General features: G+C 38.7%; 1 pseudogene across 1 annotated transcript in view; it reads right to left on the bottom strand.

Moving 5' to 3' along the window:
- LOC103462998 (up-regulator of cell proliferation-like) overlaps window positions 1-17,274 on the bottom strand; it is a 28,366-nt pseudogene extending 11,092 nt beyond the window's left edge. The window contains exons 1-4 of the transcript XR_014087038.1: window positions 17,141-17,274; window positions 16,774-16,828; window positions 15,513-15,562; window positions 12,026-12,091 (exon numbers count right to left, since the gene is read on the bottom strand). The product of XR_014087038.1 is annotated as an up-regulator of cell proliferation-like (transcript). The remainder of the gene's footprint in view (window positions 1-12,025; window positions 12,092-15,512; window positions 15,563-16,773; window positions 16,829-17,140) is intronic.
- Window positions 17,275-17,850: the final 576 nt, after the last annotated feature.

Genomic DNA, 17,850 nt, shown 5'->3' with positions numbered 1-17,850 from the left:
ATGCTCTTTAAAGAAACAGCTATATGGCAGGTAGCTGGGCCATATAGCTGTTTCTTTAAAGAAAGGTGACATCCTCTGGTGCGTGTAACCCGGGGTGAAAAAAAACTGCCCTTAGTCCCACCTTTGCTGCCCCATTGGTTAGAGTGACAGTCAGTCACAGTGCATGCAGCCAATTGACACACCTGATGTAATTATTTAGGCTCCAGCTTTCCCCAGTCAAGTGTGAGGGGGAGAGCTGGAGACAAAGGAGCTACAGGCTGGTGTTTCCAAACAATCAGTTCTCTTTGTTTGTTATGCACTTTTTTTAACCTTACAATATAAAAATCATGTAGATCTGAAAAGATCCAGTGAGTTTGGAGCCCTGAAGCTGCCATGCTCTCTACTGTTGATGGAATTGGTGAGTAGTGGACACAATGTTGTTTTAGCATGTTGGTGGTAGCCAATGCTAATTGTTGTCTGATCTAATGTCTTAAATTCAACATGTTTAAGAAAATGAGATAAATATTACTTTATTTGGTCTGACAGATTAGATCTATTGCATTTATCTCTATGTATAACTGAAAAGAAAGTCTAGTTAACTAGCAGGCTGGAAATTTACTGGTCCTGTTTATTTTAATACAGGCCAGGTGATCCCTTTTTAGGGTAAAAGATGGCGAGCTTCTGAAAACTGGCTGGAGCCAGGAGAGCCCTAAGAATCACTTCATCCTGGTCTGTATCAGTTCCCCCTCCATCTCACCACTCAGGCACACACTCCATTATTCATCTCTTTATCCGAAAGAACTTGCGCTGGGACATTGTCAACTTAAATATCTGGATAATCCAACCATGGACTTCTGAATGTGTGTCGGTCAGACTTTGGACTGACCAGCGGGGAAGTTGAGACCAGTTGTGCACAAATCAATGAAGGATTGCCGCAGTACTGTGTATATTTTTTTTGTATTTATTTTGGGTTCTAAGTATGTCTTATATTGTTCACTTTAATTTTTTCCTTCAAAATACATGGTATTGAAAGCAGTTCTTTTGTATTATTTTATTAATTACTGACAACGGCTCCAGTAGACGAATTCTAGTCTTCTGATTTCTTCCATCCAGTCCTTTTACACTTTAAATAGTGCTACATGTGCACCAGTCAAGTTTGTGCTGAAGTGTTGTTGTTGTGAGTTGACTGCAGCAGTTCATGATTTGTCATCTTCAGACATCTCATGTTGGCTAGCACTGCCAGAGACGGCAGGTCACTTCCACTGAGTACACACGTGGACAAAAAACCCCACAATGGTCACAGAAATAACTTGAATATGACAAAGGAAATAATGAATAAAAATTGAAAGTCAGACATTGCTTTTAAAACATGCTTCAACAGGATTATTTAAAAAAAAAGATACTGGCTGGTATCATGAGCTGCCGCGCAATGAGCAGCAGAGCCTCCAAACGTCCAAAGCTCTGGTCAGAAGTTAAGTTGGCAAAACCATAGACATTAATATGACACCTGATGGAGCACTGAGTCCTACGTAACAGCATCCACCATCTTCTATGTGGCAGCAGGGCGATCAGAGCTCCTTAAGTCATGTGATGTGTGTTTCAACCGTTTTACGAAACAAACTTGATTAATTGGCATTACCTTTCACAGGTAAGGATGAAAGATCAGAATTACTTGACTTTGCAGCCAGAAATTCGCTTCTAAACAAGTAATCGCCATAGACATAAGAGTAGATCCCACATTGGCTGCTCCGGCACAGGAAATACGGCGGCCATCTTGGAGCGGTACTCCCTCCTGATTTGTTCAATCAAAACAGCATAAAATGCCTCAGCACTGAGGGATATTGTTGTTCGGATCGATGGACTATTGATGTGATGTGTTAATAATAAAGAGGGATAATAAAAATATACAATAACTTTTCTTTTATTTAAAGGAAAATCTCAGTGCGTCCAACCAGTGGCGGAGCAAGAGGGGGGCCAGTGCCACCCCCCCCCCTGTCATCTGATTGCCCCTCCCCAGTGCCCCCCGCCCCCCTGATGATTGACATGTAACAGCACCAGGTTATTCCTGTACATTATTTGGAATCATTCTAAGTCAACCTAATATCTAAAGAAGAAAAACAATAATAAATACATGAAAAGAAAATGTATAAAATTTTACATAAGTCCATGTGACATAAATAAATAGATTTATATCAGGCGCGATACCAGCCTCCTTTATACTCATAAAAACAAGCTGATATTCTTCTCCTGGATGTTTCAGTTGTGCTGCGCTGTGGTGCAACTCAAAGGCTAAAGCCCTTCATACCTGGTGATGGTAAAACACCAATAAGTTATTTATTGATCCTCCGCAAAAAAGAAAAAACCGAAGAGGGGCCGACAATGTTCGTAGTTTGGAGCAGAGGTGGCGCTGGAGTTTTTTCGTTGTCCGTCAAAGAAAAAAATCATTTTATTTCCAGTTTGTAGTCATTAAACGAAACATTTATTATTTCTCTGCGAGAACGTTTTTGAAATCAGGTAACATTTCACGAAATGACGTGATTAGAAGACGGCAGAACTCTGATCGGTTCCTGATCCGCATCACTTCTCTCAGCGGGAGAAAAACCAGCAGAAGCGGATCAGCTGCTGGACGCTCCAAAGTCTCTGGTCCGTTAAAGCATCCAGATCAGAGGTGATTCTCTGACAGATATTGTTCTTATAATGATTAATAATGAGCTCCACGATGTTCTCTGAAGGGAAAGTTGAAACTGTCTGCGCACCAAGTGTCAGCTGTGCGCTTGATCACATTCTGGACAGAAACCAGCGAACTGCTCTCTGTTCTTATCAAGACGAGGCTGAGGAGGGAATCTGACATATTAACTCAGTTAAGATTTTACTGGTTTTGTTTTTAAAACACCATTAACGTAAGCAGTGTAACTATTGTATATTTGGCGTTTGTCATCACATGTGTGATTAATTGGAGCGTAACGGTGGAGCATTTAAGCGCATTTATTGCCCAGCGCTCTGCGCTTGTTTCTAACGGATCTGCACTTTAATTTCTTTCCTCTCTCAACAGTCAGCTGTTATTCCTCTACTTAAATTACAATAAGTAGATCACATTCTCTTCTTGTTTTCCCTGTGTGCTCCAAACTCATTAAATGTAAACTCATTAGAAGCCCGAACCACCATCAGGCAAATAATTCTGGTCCGACCCGAACTATTGTTACCTGTCAAATTACCTGTCCAAACAGAGCTTCCTAACCAAGGTGTCCATAACTCTTCAACACGCTGTCAGCTCCCGGTCAGAAAGACATTTAGTTCAGAGTCCATGAGATGATATTCAGAAAGGATCTTTTATTTGATTGATTTTAGTTTCCTCTGCGATGAACTCTGCATAAAGTCTATCATGTCTCCATGTGCGCCAGTCAAAGGTGTTAATTATAACATGTCAAATGACAGAGGGGCTTAAAAAATAACAAAATATTCAGTTTGGTTATTTAAAAAAAAAAAAAAAATATATATATATATATATATATATATATATTAGGGCTGTTGTAAACGATTATTTTAGTAAATCTATAGATTTTTCTTGCGATTAATCGAGTAATCGGATAAAAACAATTATGAAATAAAATATTGGTAAATCTTCCATAACACCAGTGTTACTATCGGATATCAACATCAGTCTATTTTTTCCACATTTGAGCTTCCCTACCAGTTACTGTTTTGTAGACCGGGGAGCAATACGGGATATTTACGGCTCCTCCGTTCAGAAACTCATCTACCCGCCATGTTCCGCCTCCCGTTTGTTCAGACCGGGATGATATAAGTTTATTGTGCGGTTCGTCCGTAAAGCTGCTCTTACCCTGTAAGCATCAACCCTCAGCCGCCCGCCGTGTTCAGTCTCTCCGCTCACCTGTAGAAATCCTCCTCAGCTTCTTCCCGCCGTTCAACCAGCAGCTCCGGAGCAGAAAGGCTGCCGAACTCCCGGCATCGCGCCGGTCATTTTAAGGATGTTTATTGGTCCCACAAAAACGATGAAAACCCGGAATTATCACCAATCAGTAAAATCCCCGCGGGCCGAACTTGAAGATTGGACGTTATGCCGCTAACACGTAGCTTCCGTCAACAACTCAGAGGCGGAAGTCAGAGCTCCGCGCAACGCAAATAATGTTCCGGCTGAAACACGGTGCGCTAAATGATAAAACATAAATTAACGAAGCTTCGAGGCAGGTCAATTTTCCTCGAGGAATTTTAATAATCGAGGTACTCGAATCACTCGAGGAATCGTTTCAACCCTAATATATATATATATATATATATATAGATGTGCACATACACATATTAAATTTTGCCCCCCCAGAGGTAGTCCTGGCCCCCCTTGACACCCCCTCTGCCACTGCATCCAGCAGCTGCAATAATCCAGACTGTCAGTCACTTGTGGGAAATTTAGAATCACACAGAAAAACTAAGAAAGGGAATCAAACTTAAAACGGTACTAAGAACTTCTGATCACATAATAGCAATTAACCATAGCTGCCATGGTAATAATTACTGATAACTATTGTGAATAGTCCCTAACATTAATATTATTAGACGGCATGTAATCATATGTATTATTGTTATAAAGGCCGAGCCAAGAAAAGTAGCCCTTTGTGTTGCTCTGGACCCGTGAGGTAGCTCCCAGGCGCAAAAAGGTTGGTGACCCCTGTTCAAGACCAAGGTTTTTACAGAGAACATCTTGAAAAATATGAAGAACAAAATACAGATTTTCATTTATTAATGACACTTTTGCATTCAACTTATTTGTAGGAACTCGAACCACAAACACGACCTACATTTACTCAAACGCAAACCATGTAACCCAAATAAGAAAACGATACTCAACCCTGAAAAGTTTGAAACTTTGAGCCTGTCTTATAATGCAGACATGCACAATCTTTGTTTTGTATCTACAATCATTTAAATTTTTTCTTTAATTTAGCAGATAAACTTTAAAAAAGACCAAGTTTGTTTTCAAATTATTTTACAGCCCCAAAGTTCTTTTAACATAATTTTAACCCTCATGCCAAAAAGTTTGGACACCACTGCCCTAACCAGTAACACCAAGCCCTTTCAGTAATGAGTGAAAGGGTTATCAGATATTTAAGCCTTAGTCTGATATGAAATTTGAAAAGTTGCCCATTTTTCTGGATTTTTTTGCTGCAAATTCCTTGACAAGATCACTGAAGTCCAGCTTTCTCATTAGATCACTCTCAATAGACATGAGACTCAAATGGTTCGTCTTTCTTGTCCCATTGTGGATCTGAGTCTATTTTTAACCATTTTAAGCTTGGAGGATGATCGCTCACCACTTGCATTTGTGACAGGAAATGTCAGGTAAAGCCTGAAAGCAATATCCACATTTGGGAAGATGTCCTGCAGTTTCTTTTCCCTAATGAATTGTAAAAGCAATGGAGCAGATGTAATGCCTTTATCACGAATAAAATCTTTAAACTGGACAATTTCCTCCACAAAGTCCATCTCCAAGTCAGCTGAATATTTACTTTGGAGATGAGATGCTTTGTTTCTTAGCTCTGGAACAGTAACACCAGAAAAATTGTTCAAGAAGCCAAAAGTGTTATTGAGGTTATATGCAATATACCTGTGATTGATTTCAGAAAGCAATCTGTCAACAATCACCAAAAAAAACACTGGTGGAGAACTTTTGTTGAGCTGATAAGTCAACCTCTGAGGTGGCGCTCTCTCCAAAAAATGTCTTTGGAGTCTTTGATCTTCGACCAGTAACTCTGTAAGCTTGTGAAACTGTTGGAGACAACTTCTTTGCTTGAGACTCAAACCTATCAAATTGATGCACTCCCGCAAGGATCCCACCAAATCCACAGCTGTACACAAGTCCAGTTCCACAGACTGCAAAGCTGCACTTGCTTTTTCAAAGCGCTGCAAAATGCTATGCCAAAATGTACACATAAAAGCTGTTTCAAGCTTGTCCATTTTTTTTTATCAAGGGATCTTGCTTCATTTCTTATTGCTGCGTTTTGGTTTGTGTCATTTACAATATTATTCAATGATTTTTGAATGTTTGCATAGTTAAGATGCACTGCTTGTGTGGCATCTGCATGTGCAGCCCATCTAGTGTTCGAAAGGGACTTCAATGTTTCAATGCGCTTGTTTGCATTAGGCTGCAGTCCATCGATTACCACCTTCCACCTTGCTGTCGACTTGGAGCAAAAGTTAAATAAGTTTTGCACAAACTGGAAAAAATCAGCTGTCTCAAAACAGCAGTTAACACTATTAACTCCAACCAAATTCAGGGTATGTGCAGCACATGGAACCCATTCAACTAGTGGGTTGAGTTCTTTCATACGTGCTTGTAGTCCATTATATACTCCTGACATGTTGGTAGCATTATCATAGCATTGCCCCCTGCAGTTTGCAATGTCAATCCCCATCTCTTCCAAAACCTTGAGTACAGACGCACATAAAGCTTCCCCAGTATGACTTTCAATTGGTAGAAACTTCAGAAAGTGTTCCTGCGAGTGTCCTTCAGGTGACACATATCTTAACACAAATGTTAACTGATCAACATGTGCCACATCTGGCGTGGAGTCAACAGAGATTGAGAAGTATTTTGCCATTTTTACTTCACTCTATTTCTGATAGAACACGATCACCCATCAGCTGAATAAATTCCTCACATGTTTGGGAAGAAAGATATGAGGGTTTTCCTGAACCTGCATTTCCATATTTCTCTATGTGAGACTTCAGAAAAGGATCAAACTCGCTGATTAACTCCAGTATTCCCAGATAATTCCCATTATCAGTTCTTCCAAATTGGTCACTGGCTCCTCTCAGAGCCAGTCCCCTCTCTGCTAAAAACTTGACAACAGACACAACTCTTCTCAACACTTCAGTCCAATATGAACACTCAGATTCAAATTATTTCTGCAGTTCTGTGTCTATACTCCTGCTGGCTGCTGCAAGTGAAACATATGTCAGCATTGCTTTTCTATGATGTTCCCTGTTTTCGTGCTCTCTCTGCGTTCAGTTGCGTGCTTCCAGTCACTGAAACCAGTTTCAAAGTTTGACTGAGTATTAGCATTGCTGAAAATGCGGCATGCAAAACAATATGCAGCTCCGGTGGATGGAAAGTAGAGCAGCCACGGTCTTTCGATGTACTCACCATTTAACATCTTTCGTTTAAAGTGAGATTTGGAGAAGTGACGCTTTTGATGCTTGTACACCTGTTCCGATGCTTGAAAGCTAACATTCGTATTTTGACAGCTCTCCGGTCCTCGCTCAGCCCAGTAAACTTGCACGGACTCGTCAATTTCCCCCCAATGCGCCGGATCGGTACTGTACGGATCCACAGTCGTCTTTCCATCTGCGGAAGAAGATCCCGCTTCCACCGACTCTGACTCCACAGACGCCAGTCCAGCCACCGACTCGGTCACGGTTAAAAGTTCTGGCGGGATCGTAGTGCCGGTGTTAGCATAGCTAAGGGTTTGAGGAGTGGGGGATAATGATGTTTCTGCGCCATCTCCGCCAACAGGTTAAAAAAAGCCTGTCAGTTTAGGCATTTTGTTTGTCGCCTCTTTGGCACGATGCTCTTTTTCTTTTCTCTTCCTTCTTTTCTGTGCTCCGCTGTCATATTTTCTGTTGTCTGCCACTGTAAAATAATATTCCCTTGACGCTCCTCCTCCCCAATGCGTAAGATGCGTCAAAAGTGGACCAATAACAAGCAAGCAATCAAGATGGACGTTTGCCAGAACAAATTGGAACATTTTTCATCGGTGCTGTCAAAATCATCGTAGTCATTGATTAAATTCTGACACTATCCATTCACAAAAACATAAAACATCCTTCGGGGTCCCCGAAATGCCGGGGCCCCGGGCTGCAGCCCCGGTAAGCCCCTGCTAAAATCCGGCCCAGTTAATAGGTGTCAACTCTGACAGCGGCCCCGTCCCATAATAACTCGTTTACATTATTACACTGCGCCAATATTTTACGACGTGCCAGTGCCCAGCAGCGAGTATAGGTGGGGGATTCCACAATCTCCATCTTCCCTGATTTTACCGCTCCGAACGCAAAAGCCCGTGCAGCCTTCATCGACGTCAGACGCCAGCTGAGAAAGGTTCCAGACATACGGTTTGGGGTGCTGCATCCAGCTCGTCTTTGCATCACTAGAGGAGGTGTCACAAGAGAGTTTACTTCACCTGTGGAGGCGACTACCTTCGTAAAAACACCCAAGATAAAATAAAATTGGCTTCACCACATTAAAGCTAAATTCTGGTTCGAATGCAAGTATAGCTGCAGCCAAATTTCTCTTTACTCCAAAGGGACTTTTGGCAGTGATGGCTGTAATGCACGTTTGTACTTGCATAGTTTAATTTGATGTGAGTGGAACCACTCATATTGTTCCGGCCAGAAGCATAAGAAGGTTAGGCGATATGTAATTTATCTGTTCTGTTCTTAGCCAAACTTCTGTTTACACGTGTTTGCAGGAGCTCCGACTGAGTTGGGGTGATTTGAGGATGACTGTTGGGTACAAAACCTTAAGTTTAGTCTTTAGGCTCATGACTCAATTTAGAGTTTGCCTGATATCCCATCGTTTGGGGATGGGGTAGTGGTAGGTGCTATCTGAGGGAGGGGTAAGGGACGTGGGATGTGTCAGTTCAGATATATTGTCTTGGTTTTTTTTTTATGTTGTTTTTTGTCCCCTTTCTTTTTTCTCATCCTTGTGCCTGGTGCGTAGGGGTGGATTCTGGTTGTCACATCTCACATGGCTAATGCAAACAACTCAAATGTCAGATTCAGGGTCGCAACTACATATTAATCAGGCTTATGCGAAAACATAAATCGCCCTCCTCGCCCCCCGAACGAAAGTACGTCAGGGTGAAGGAGCGTAGAAAACATACGCTCGCTAGAACTCTACATAGTTTCATGCTAAATAATGGTTGTGTTGATCCCTGGAGATCTCATAATCCGAACAGTAGGCAATATTCTTTTTATTCACATGTTCACCAGACTTTTTCACATATAAATTATTTTTTGTAGATGTTAAATGTATACCTAAAGTATTAAATGTTGCATATCACCCAATCATTATTTCGGATCCTCCTGTCTCTCTCGATCTTTAGATTTCGCCTGTGCCTCGCTATCCCTCTCAATGGTGATATAACACTTCACTACTATCAGATGGTAAATTTCACAATTTCACATTACAGATGCAATAGAGGATTTTATTGCCTTTAATGACTGATTCTGAACCCATTTTTAGGGCGCTCCTGTGGGATTCTTTGAAGGCATACCTACGTGGTCAGGTAATTTCAAATTCTGTGCACGTGAAGAAATTGAGGATATCAAACATTCAGAAGCTTACTTCCGAGTTGGAATTGGTTGACCTACAGCTTGCAGCTGCCCCATCTGACAGTCTTTCAAAGTGTTGCTTGGTCTTACAAACTGAGTTGGATCTCATTACAACTAATGATGCTTTCTGTGTTCACTGACGATGCTTTCTGGAAGTATTCCTGAACCCATGCTGTTATTTCCTGTTTGAGGTACAGTGACGTTTAAGGGCCCGGAGATCACGAGGATCCAGTAGAGTTTTACGGCCTTGACCCTTACGCACAGCGATTGTTCCAGATTCTCTGAATCTTTTGATGATGTTATGCACGGTTGATGATAACTTAAAAGTCTTTGCTATTTTATGCTGGGTAACACAATTCTGGTATTGCTGCACTATGCTACAATGGTGGAATTGCTGATCCTCTTACCATCTTGGCTTCAGAGAGACACTGACCCACGCCGTCTTGTTCTGCTACTGCGTCACATGTTTGCCTGAGGAGCGGAGGCAGCAGTATGGCGTCTTGTCTGGAGCTTATTGTAACAAGGTAAGTTCCATGTTAAAATGATCATGTTTTTGACTATTTCTTATGGAGGCCTTATTTTTCCGTTTACACGAGTATTGATTAATATACACAGTTCGCTTAACGTACATTTATTTGTTTGGATATAACGGTATATATGACTGTTTATTATCTTAAACTAACATTGAAACAGTCAGGAAAATCTGGAGGCCATTTGAATTAGCATTATTTATAGTTATTATTATTTTGTTATATGTTCAATTTCCTTTTTCCAGACATTTATTGCTACTTGTACCAACTTGTTTGGGATTTGTAGATACTGTGAAATTTTGAATCAACATATTTTTCCTTTAAAATGTTACATTTACTCAGATTAAACTTTTGACCTGTCATCTATGTTCTATTATGAATAAAATATTGACATTTGCCATCTCCACGTTATTGCATTCAGTTTTTATTCACAATTTGTTTAGTGTCCCAACATTTTTGGAATCCGGTTTGTATGCAAAACAACAAAGTTTCAGAACCAGATGGGTTCCCAGTTGATTTTTTTTAAAGCATTCCAAGCCAAACTTATCCCATTGCTTCATTCTGTCTATGTTGAGTCTCTGACACTCGGTTCACTTCCCCCCTTGCTAAGACAGCCTTCTGTCAGCATCAACTTTATTACAATGTTTGCACCTTGTTAAATGTTTTATTCGAGGGAGACTATGGTAGCGCTTGAGGTTGTCATATCAATCGACCCTGAAAAGGTGTTTGATTGGGTTGAATGGAGATACCTGTTTGCCGTTTTGACAAAATTTGGATTTGGTAAAAATGTTATATCGTGGATACGCCTCCTTTATACACTGTCCTGTGCCAGTATTATTACCAATAACAACTGTTAAGAAAAAAAAATTAAAATATGCTAGTTTTAAAATTTAGCAACATGTATTGATTGAAATAGCCTAATTATAGTTTTCAGACTAATAATTTATTCTGTCCAGTTGACCTTTATATTATCTGTAGATCTTTTTGATCTGCCCTTTGTCTGTGTGGGAAACAATCAGGAGAAGTTTCAGCTTCACACTGATCTGTGAAAAGCCATTAAACAGCATGTTTTCAGGCCAGTAGAGGAGAAGCTCTGCTTCCACTTTGTTTAGATAAAGGTGACAACTGGTGCTTGATCTTGAAAACAAATCACAGGGAGTTTCTAACTTTAGAGAGGGTCAGAGACAGCTGCTGGTTGGATAAGCAAAGATACGCCTTATCTGAATAAATTAACAAGAATACGCCTTTAGTTTAAAAACTTTGTACACAGGCGTAACAAATCAGATTTGTGCTTGCAATTCCCCAAAGACGTCTTTACTTTTCTTTCTTCTTTTTTTCCATTTGTCTCAGGTAAATGAATGTCTACTTTAGTCTGTATGAAGTGTCTGTGTTGTTGATGTCATGTTTGTGTTGTTGATGTCATGTTATACTTTAAATGTTAGAATAAACTCTAAAAATGTATGATGTGGAGCGTAGGCTGTCATCTCTGTGGTTTTTGTTTCCACGCATTGAATCCGGGAAGATGAGAGAATATAACGAGCCAGAAGTTAATAATTTTATTCTCTTAATACAGGGGTCCCCAAACTTTTTCCTGTGAGGGCCACATAACTTTTCCCTTCTCTGGTGAGGGGCCGGAGTCAGTTTGTAACAGAAAAAGTGTGACGATTTCATTCATTATTACCTTTGTGAGATTTAAGTTATTCCTGTGACAATTTGGGGTTTTTCTTTCATTAACCGAGGGGTGACACTTTTGTCCAAGTGTGTAGATAAAACTTGCAGCCTCTTACTATCAGGTTTTCAGGCCATCCTGTATTCCCCTTTATGGGCAACTGTTTGGAAAGCTGTTGTTTTGGATCACAGCAATTGTTTTGGTAGGAAAATATGTTCATTTATATTGATTTATTTTTTTTGAGAGATGCCCGTCTCATAATTATCAGGAACAAAATTCTTGGTTCAATAACAAATAATTTCCCACTAAGTCAGTATGACTATACAGGCTATACTGTAGGTAGTCTTTTAACTTAAATGAACAATTCCGATCAGTGAAGCAAAGAACTCAATAACATAATTTGACATGTGTATAATATATGATGTTGCATCAAAACAATATGTAGATAATCACAAGAAATGAACCATATGAGAAAAAAGTAAGTTATTGAATCACATCTTACCGATCCCATGATGAAAGAAGGTTTGGAGATGGTGTTGGCGCTGCTCTTTTGTACACCAACCTAAAACTGAAAGCAAAAATACTTGCCCAACTAGGAAAAACAAGTTTGTCTCTGGTAGAGTTCTTATTTTACTCCCTTGATAATTGACTTACTCACAATTTCAACTATCAAATAACTGGCCTCTTTAAACATTCGTACAATTAGTGAATTAGAATAGAAGAACTGGGACACAGAAAACCAAAGTAAATTTGCTCTTGTAGGCATCCATTAAACAATTTTATGTCAAAACAAAAAATTAAAGGCTACCTAATGGTACAAGTTTATACTCATGATGTGGCTTTGTTTAAGTTTGGCTTTTGAAGAAGAACAGATCTAGTCATTCATTCATTTAAACATTATTCTTTTTTTATTTTTGTTTGCTAAAAACATTGTTCTCCTGTTTAGAAATGTCAGTTTTCCAGTGCAAGTGTGTTATGATAAAAATACAGTGTTAATTCAACAACATGAGTGTTAGTTTCACTAATGCTCACCAGTCCAGTGTTGATTTCTAAATGATCTCCAACAGTCTAACTCAACACTCAGTCTGGAGTTGATTAGATAGCTTATATAGTCGGGTGCCCCATTGTTGACTCATGGTTGCTAAAAACTTTACCAGACTGACTGATTTTAGTGACATAGTGGGTGTAAAATATTGAATAAAATGTTGTGCCACATGACTGGCTTTATTTCCACTCTTATATTTGACTTTATGACACACAAAACTACAAATTAATCGTCCTTACTTTCTCCAGGTGCATTCTGGGTAAAGCTTGTCACCCATTTCTTATGGAGGCATTATTTTTCTGTTTACACGAGTATTGATTCATATACACAGTTTGCTTAACGTGCTTTTATTTGTTTGGATATCACGGTATATATGACTGTTTATTATCTTAACCTAACATTGAAACTGTCAGGAAAATCTGGAGGCTATTTGAATTAGCATTATTTAGCTGCGGGGTCGTTTTCTTTAAGTTTTTGGCTGTAGACTGCAAAATAGGGGAGTGGCTGTGCTGGACCGTTGGCTTGATCTAAGCCACATGTGTCAAACTCCAGTCCTGGAGGGCCACTGTCCTGCAACATTTAGATGTGCCGCTGCAGCACCACACCTGAATACAATAATTAGGTGATTAGCAGGACTCTGGAGAACATATATACACAATGAGGAGGCAATTGAGCCATTTGACTCTGGTGTTTTGTACCTGTGGCACATCTAAAAACTGCCAAATGTTTTTTCTTTGTCAGTGTGTCATGTTGGTGACTGAAGCCTGTTATGAAGACTCCAAGACATGTCTTCAGACATGTTGGCACGACTTTTAATGCTGTCCACATTTTTTTTTCTATAAGCTGACTCATTTCTTTAGTAATTATTTCTGACTTTTTTTATGTTGTAAACCAGATGGGCAGAGTAATTTGAATGAATATGACGGTGACACACACAGGTGAGTCTGATTAGTTTTGCTCACACTACTTTTTAAAATATGTATTTATTATTCTAATATTTCTGCTATATTTCTTGTTTTTCCTTCCAGGCTGGAAGTCTTCCTCCTTCATATTGGTGAAAACAAGAGCAGCACCAAAGACATTTCACCATCAGTGATCACAAGACCATCCATGGCCGCTTCCAATGAACTTTCAAAGCTTCACCTTCAGTGCAAAGTACTATGAATGTATGACCTTTGTTGTATATTGCTGTCAGTGCTGTTTGATGTTTTGAAATAAAAGTAGGGTATATTCTGTGAATGGTGCTGGTATTTTTGTAGCATCTAATGTCTTAAAATGAATTTGTAGATTATTGGTGGCCAGTAGTTTCTGGGGGGGGGGGGTGGAGGGGAAGGGTTTTAATTGCTCTATTGTCTTTTATTTGGTATTAAATTGACAAAAAAAAGTGGGTAATGAGAGAAGGGGAAGTGAACCCACGACAGCCGCCCTGAAAACTAGAACCTTCATATGTGGGCGGTGCTTAACCCCTGCACCACCACAGCATACCCTGCCAGTAGTATGTCAAAACTCAGATTTCTACGTTAATTATTTTTACACCGTTCTGTGTTGGGTTAACACGTTCATAGTGTTAACTTTTAACAATATACACTAGTTTTTGGGTAGATTAACACTGAAGTGTATTTGATTTCAACTACTGTGTTGATTCAACTCTATCACAAATAACACTTTCAGAAGTGTAACTTCTACACCAGGGGTCACCAACGTGGTGCCCGCGGGCACCCTGTCGCCCGCGGGGCAAGTTCTAAAAATAGCCATTCTCTTTAGGGAGCATTGCCAAATAAATTATTTAATATTTTTACATTGAAGTAGTAAAATTTGTTTATATTCAGAATTAAAAAAAAAAGCTAATTATAAAAAAAATTTTAAATGTAAATTTTTATGCATAAAACTCTAATATGGTTAAAGTTCAGAATATGCGCCTGCAGGATGTTATCGGAGGGCAGCAGCGCCTGCTGCTCCCTCTGCCTAGCTTAGCCTAGCTTAGCCTAGCTTAGAGTGGGAGGAGCTCTTAGGTCTTTTTTTTTAAACTTGAAGTAAAAAAAAATAAAATAAAATTTCCGAAATTTTAATTATCGAACCCTCTTTACAATTAAAATTGTGGAGAAAAAAATATATTATGCGTCAAAACATCTTGTACGTAGCGCACATCTGAGTCTGTGGGGGTCAAAGGGCACCCAAAGCTTAAATCTTATTGGTCAGTTTGCTTTTGTTTATTTGGCGGCTCGGTGCTTTTTCTGTAAGCTAAAACTGAATGAGCGGGGTTTGAACCTCCCGCAGTTCTAGGAGCGGTTCGGATTCCGGTTGAGCTTTTTACCGTGTTCGGTTCTGACGGGTCGCCGGTTATGAGCTTTTTGATGTTTCCCGAACCGGACAGTTAGCAGGTCACCCGATAGCTGACATCTGCCGCTCCTACTTAGCGTCGCGCTAAGACTGTGTGTAAAACAATTTAATCTAGTTGAAACGTTTTCTAAAAGAGTAAAAACTAAGCAAACAATGTTGCTTCACCTTCTCCTCTGCACGTCTGACACCTGAACCGGGATCAACATCCTCCTCTTTCCGTGGATCACAGGTCGGCTGCGCTTCCATGTATTTATTAGTATTTAGCATCGTTTGTGTTAAAAAGGATTCGCTGCTTTAGTGGTTTAAGTTTGCGCTGGTTTTGTGCGACGCGCACATGATGCGCATTGGAGAGATGCGCACTTACAGGTCAGGTGCAGGGATAGTTTTGTGCTACCTTATAATTTGTCGGACATTTTTTTCTCTGCACAATTTGTTAATAATAAAGAGGGATAATAAAAATATACAATAACTTTTCTGTAGGAGTTGATGGAACACTTACAAATTTGCTGTGCAGCAAAATAAATTATACACACAGTATCATAATTACTATATCAGCAAATAAAACCTGAAAAAACAAACATTCAGTTGCTGAAGTGAATCTTACCTGCCACCTGATGAGAGAAGGTTTTGAGATCTTTTAATTTATACACCAATCTAAAACCAAAAGAAAAATGTTTTTACAATAGGAAAACAAGTTGGTCTGATAAGAGTTTTTATTTCTATTGTTCAATGACAATAACTGTTAATTATTACATCTGAATGAAAGCACACAGAAAGCCAAACCAAAATTACTTTTTACAATCTCTATTAAACAGTTTTATATTATTACAGAAATTTAAAGGCCATAAATTTGAACAAATGGATTAATACCGTGTGGCTTTAATTATGGCTTCTGACTTTACATCTCTGCTTATAATTTCTATTGATAGTTTATCTGAATTCAAACAAAGAAAAATGAATCCAGTCATTTGGTTTTAACACTGACTAAAGGTGTTTTTCTTCTCACACCAACTGAGGAACGCCCTCATTGCCCGTTATAACATGCTATAACAGGAACTGCCCCGGGTAAAAGTAAAACTGAAATTAGTTCCAGCAACTGCCAGAATGTTATCAAGCTGCTGTAAACAGCCACACCCCACCTGCTGTAAGAGACTATGTCTGTTTATCTTAAAACATCAAGACAACTGCTTTTCAAATCTCGTTTTTCTAACTCCACTAAGAAATAATTGTATTGTATTATCACCATGTACCACAAGAAAATAGCTGAATACGTTTGGGAGGTCTGTAACATTTACGAGGTCTGCTCTCAGTCCTAAATAAAACTAATTCAGAGCCCTAAATGTTATCTGACCTTTTTTTTTTTTTTAGACTAACATTTCCTATAAATATATACTGGCGTAAAATTAATTTACATGTTTAGGTTTTAATGTAAAACAAAACCTTGCAAAAAGAGGATGGACACATTTTCTTCTATGGGATGATAATTGTGAAAAATTGTGAAATAAAAGTAGTTTCCAGCCTAATTGCAAGAAGAATGCATCTTAAAAAGCTATTATTACCGGTACTATTATTATTGTGTTATTCAGTGCATTTATTACATTAAATAATGAAAATCTTCTGAAAGCTGTATTTGTTATAGCTATAATTATACACAAATCGGTTTTTTATCTTTTTTCCCCCCAACATTATTAAACAGCATCACAAAGCTTAATAATGTAGAGTTAATGTTAATAATGCAGACATAGATGCACATGAGAGCATCTACATCTCATGTGCCTCCAGAGACGTTGATGCTGAGGCTCATTTTAAATATGACAAAAATGTGAAATATACAAGAGAGAGGTTCATGTTCTCTTAAAATTCACCTTCAGCCTGTTGATTCATCGTAGTCGTGGTCTGACTCCTCCCTTTGCTGAAAAACTAGAGGAAATAAAAGGGAAAATTTCTTTCATTCCAAAATGCTGATTGTAAAAAGAAATAAAAAACAAATCTGTATATTTAAATCATTTAATACATTTAATATTGAAGTGAAAATCAAACCAATATGACCTTAACATGCAAACCCACAAATACTTTACATTTATCTTGATTGATCAAATAAACTTTCTACCAAACATCAAAATCACCTTCTCATTTACTTCATATTCACACTTAATATTTACATCTAATAATTGTGAATAATTAATTATTAAACAATAGTTTTAAGTCCATCTCGAGTTGACTGAAACTTACCTCAGTCAATGCATCTGGTGAAAAAAGATTCTGGAACTGAGACAAGCGCCTGTGTTTATATAGGATCTAAAACAGAAAGTAAAACATTTAATTTACTTGAACAACAAGTTTCAACAGGTTTCTCTCCTGTGTTGTCTGAACTTGGTGGTGGAAACCAGAAATGTGTGTTCTCTTTGTTGAATCTGTTTTGGTTGTGTTTTTCCAGACTTTCACTTCTCCTACAGCAACTTGTTACATAAAAACCCTAAGCAGTTAGTTTGGAATTTTTCAATGACATTCTGTGAAGTTATTACCAGGAATAGTTTCCTTGTTCGTTTTAGAAAGATATTGTATGAAAAACTTGAATATAATTTTTAAGCTGACCTTAAAGGTGTGAAAACTTTGCGCTTTGAGAGCTTTGGATTCACTTTGAAAGAGAACATTATCTTATTTGTCTGAACATCGTCTTTTGTGGAAAGAGGAAGTGGGGACCAATAATAATAATAATAATAATCAATTTAATTTATAGCGCACTTTTCATTAATAAAAATCTCAAAGTGCTACATAGTGCAGCTAAAAACGGATAAAATCAACAATCAAAAACAATAAAAAAAACAGTCATTTAAAAGTGGAGTAGGCTTGTCTAAAAAGAAAAGTTTTCAAGCCAGTTTTAAAATCGGACAATAATTGCGGGTCTTTTTGTATGAGTTACTGCAGAAATCAGTCCAAAC

This window comes from Poecilia reticulata, chromosome 3, assembly GCF_904066995.2.
Source record: "Poecilia reticulata chromosome 3, P_reticulata-male-v2, whole genome shotgun sequence".
In the NCBI taxonomy this organism is placed as follows: domain Eukaryota; kingdom Metazoa; phylum Chordata; class Actinopteri; order Cyprinodontiformes; family Poeciliidae; genus Poecilia; species Poecilia reticulata.
The sequence above is the reverse complement of the archived record's forward strand: the minus strand, read 5'-3'. Positions and strand labels throughout refer to the sequence as shown.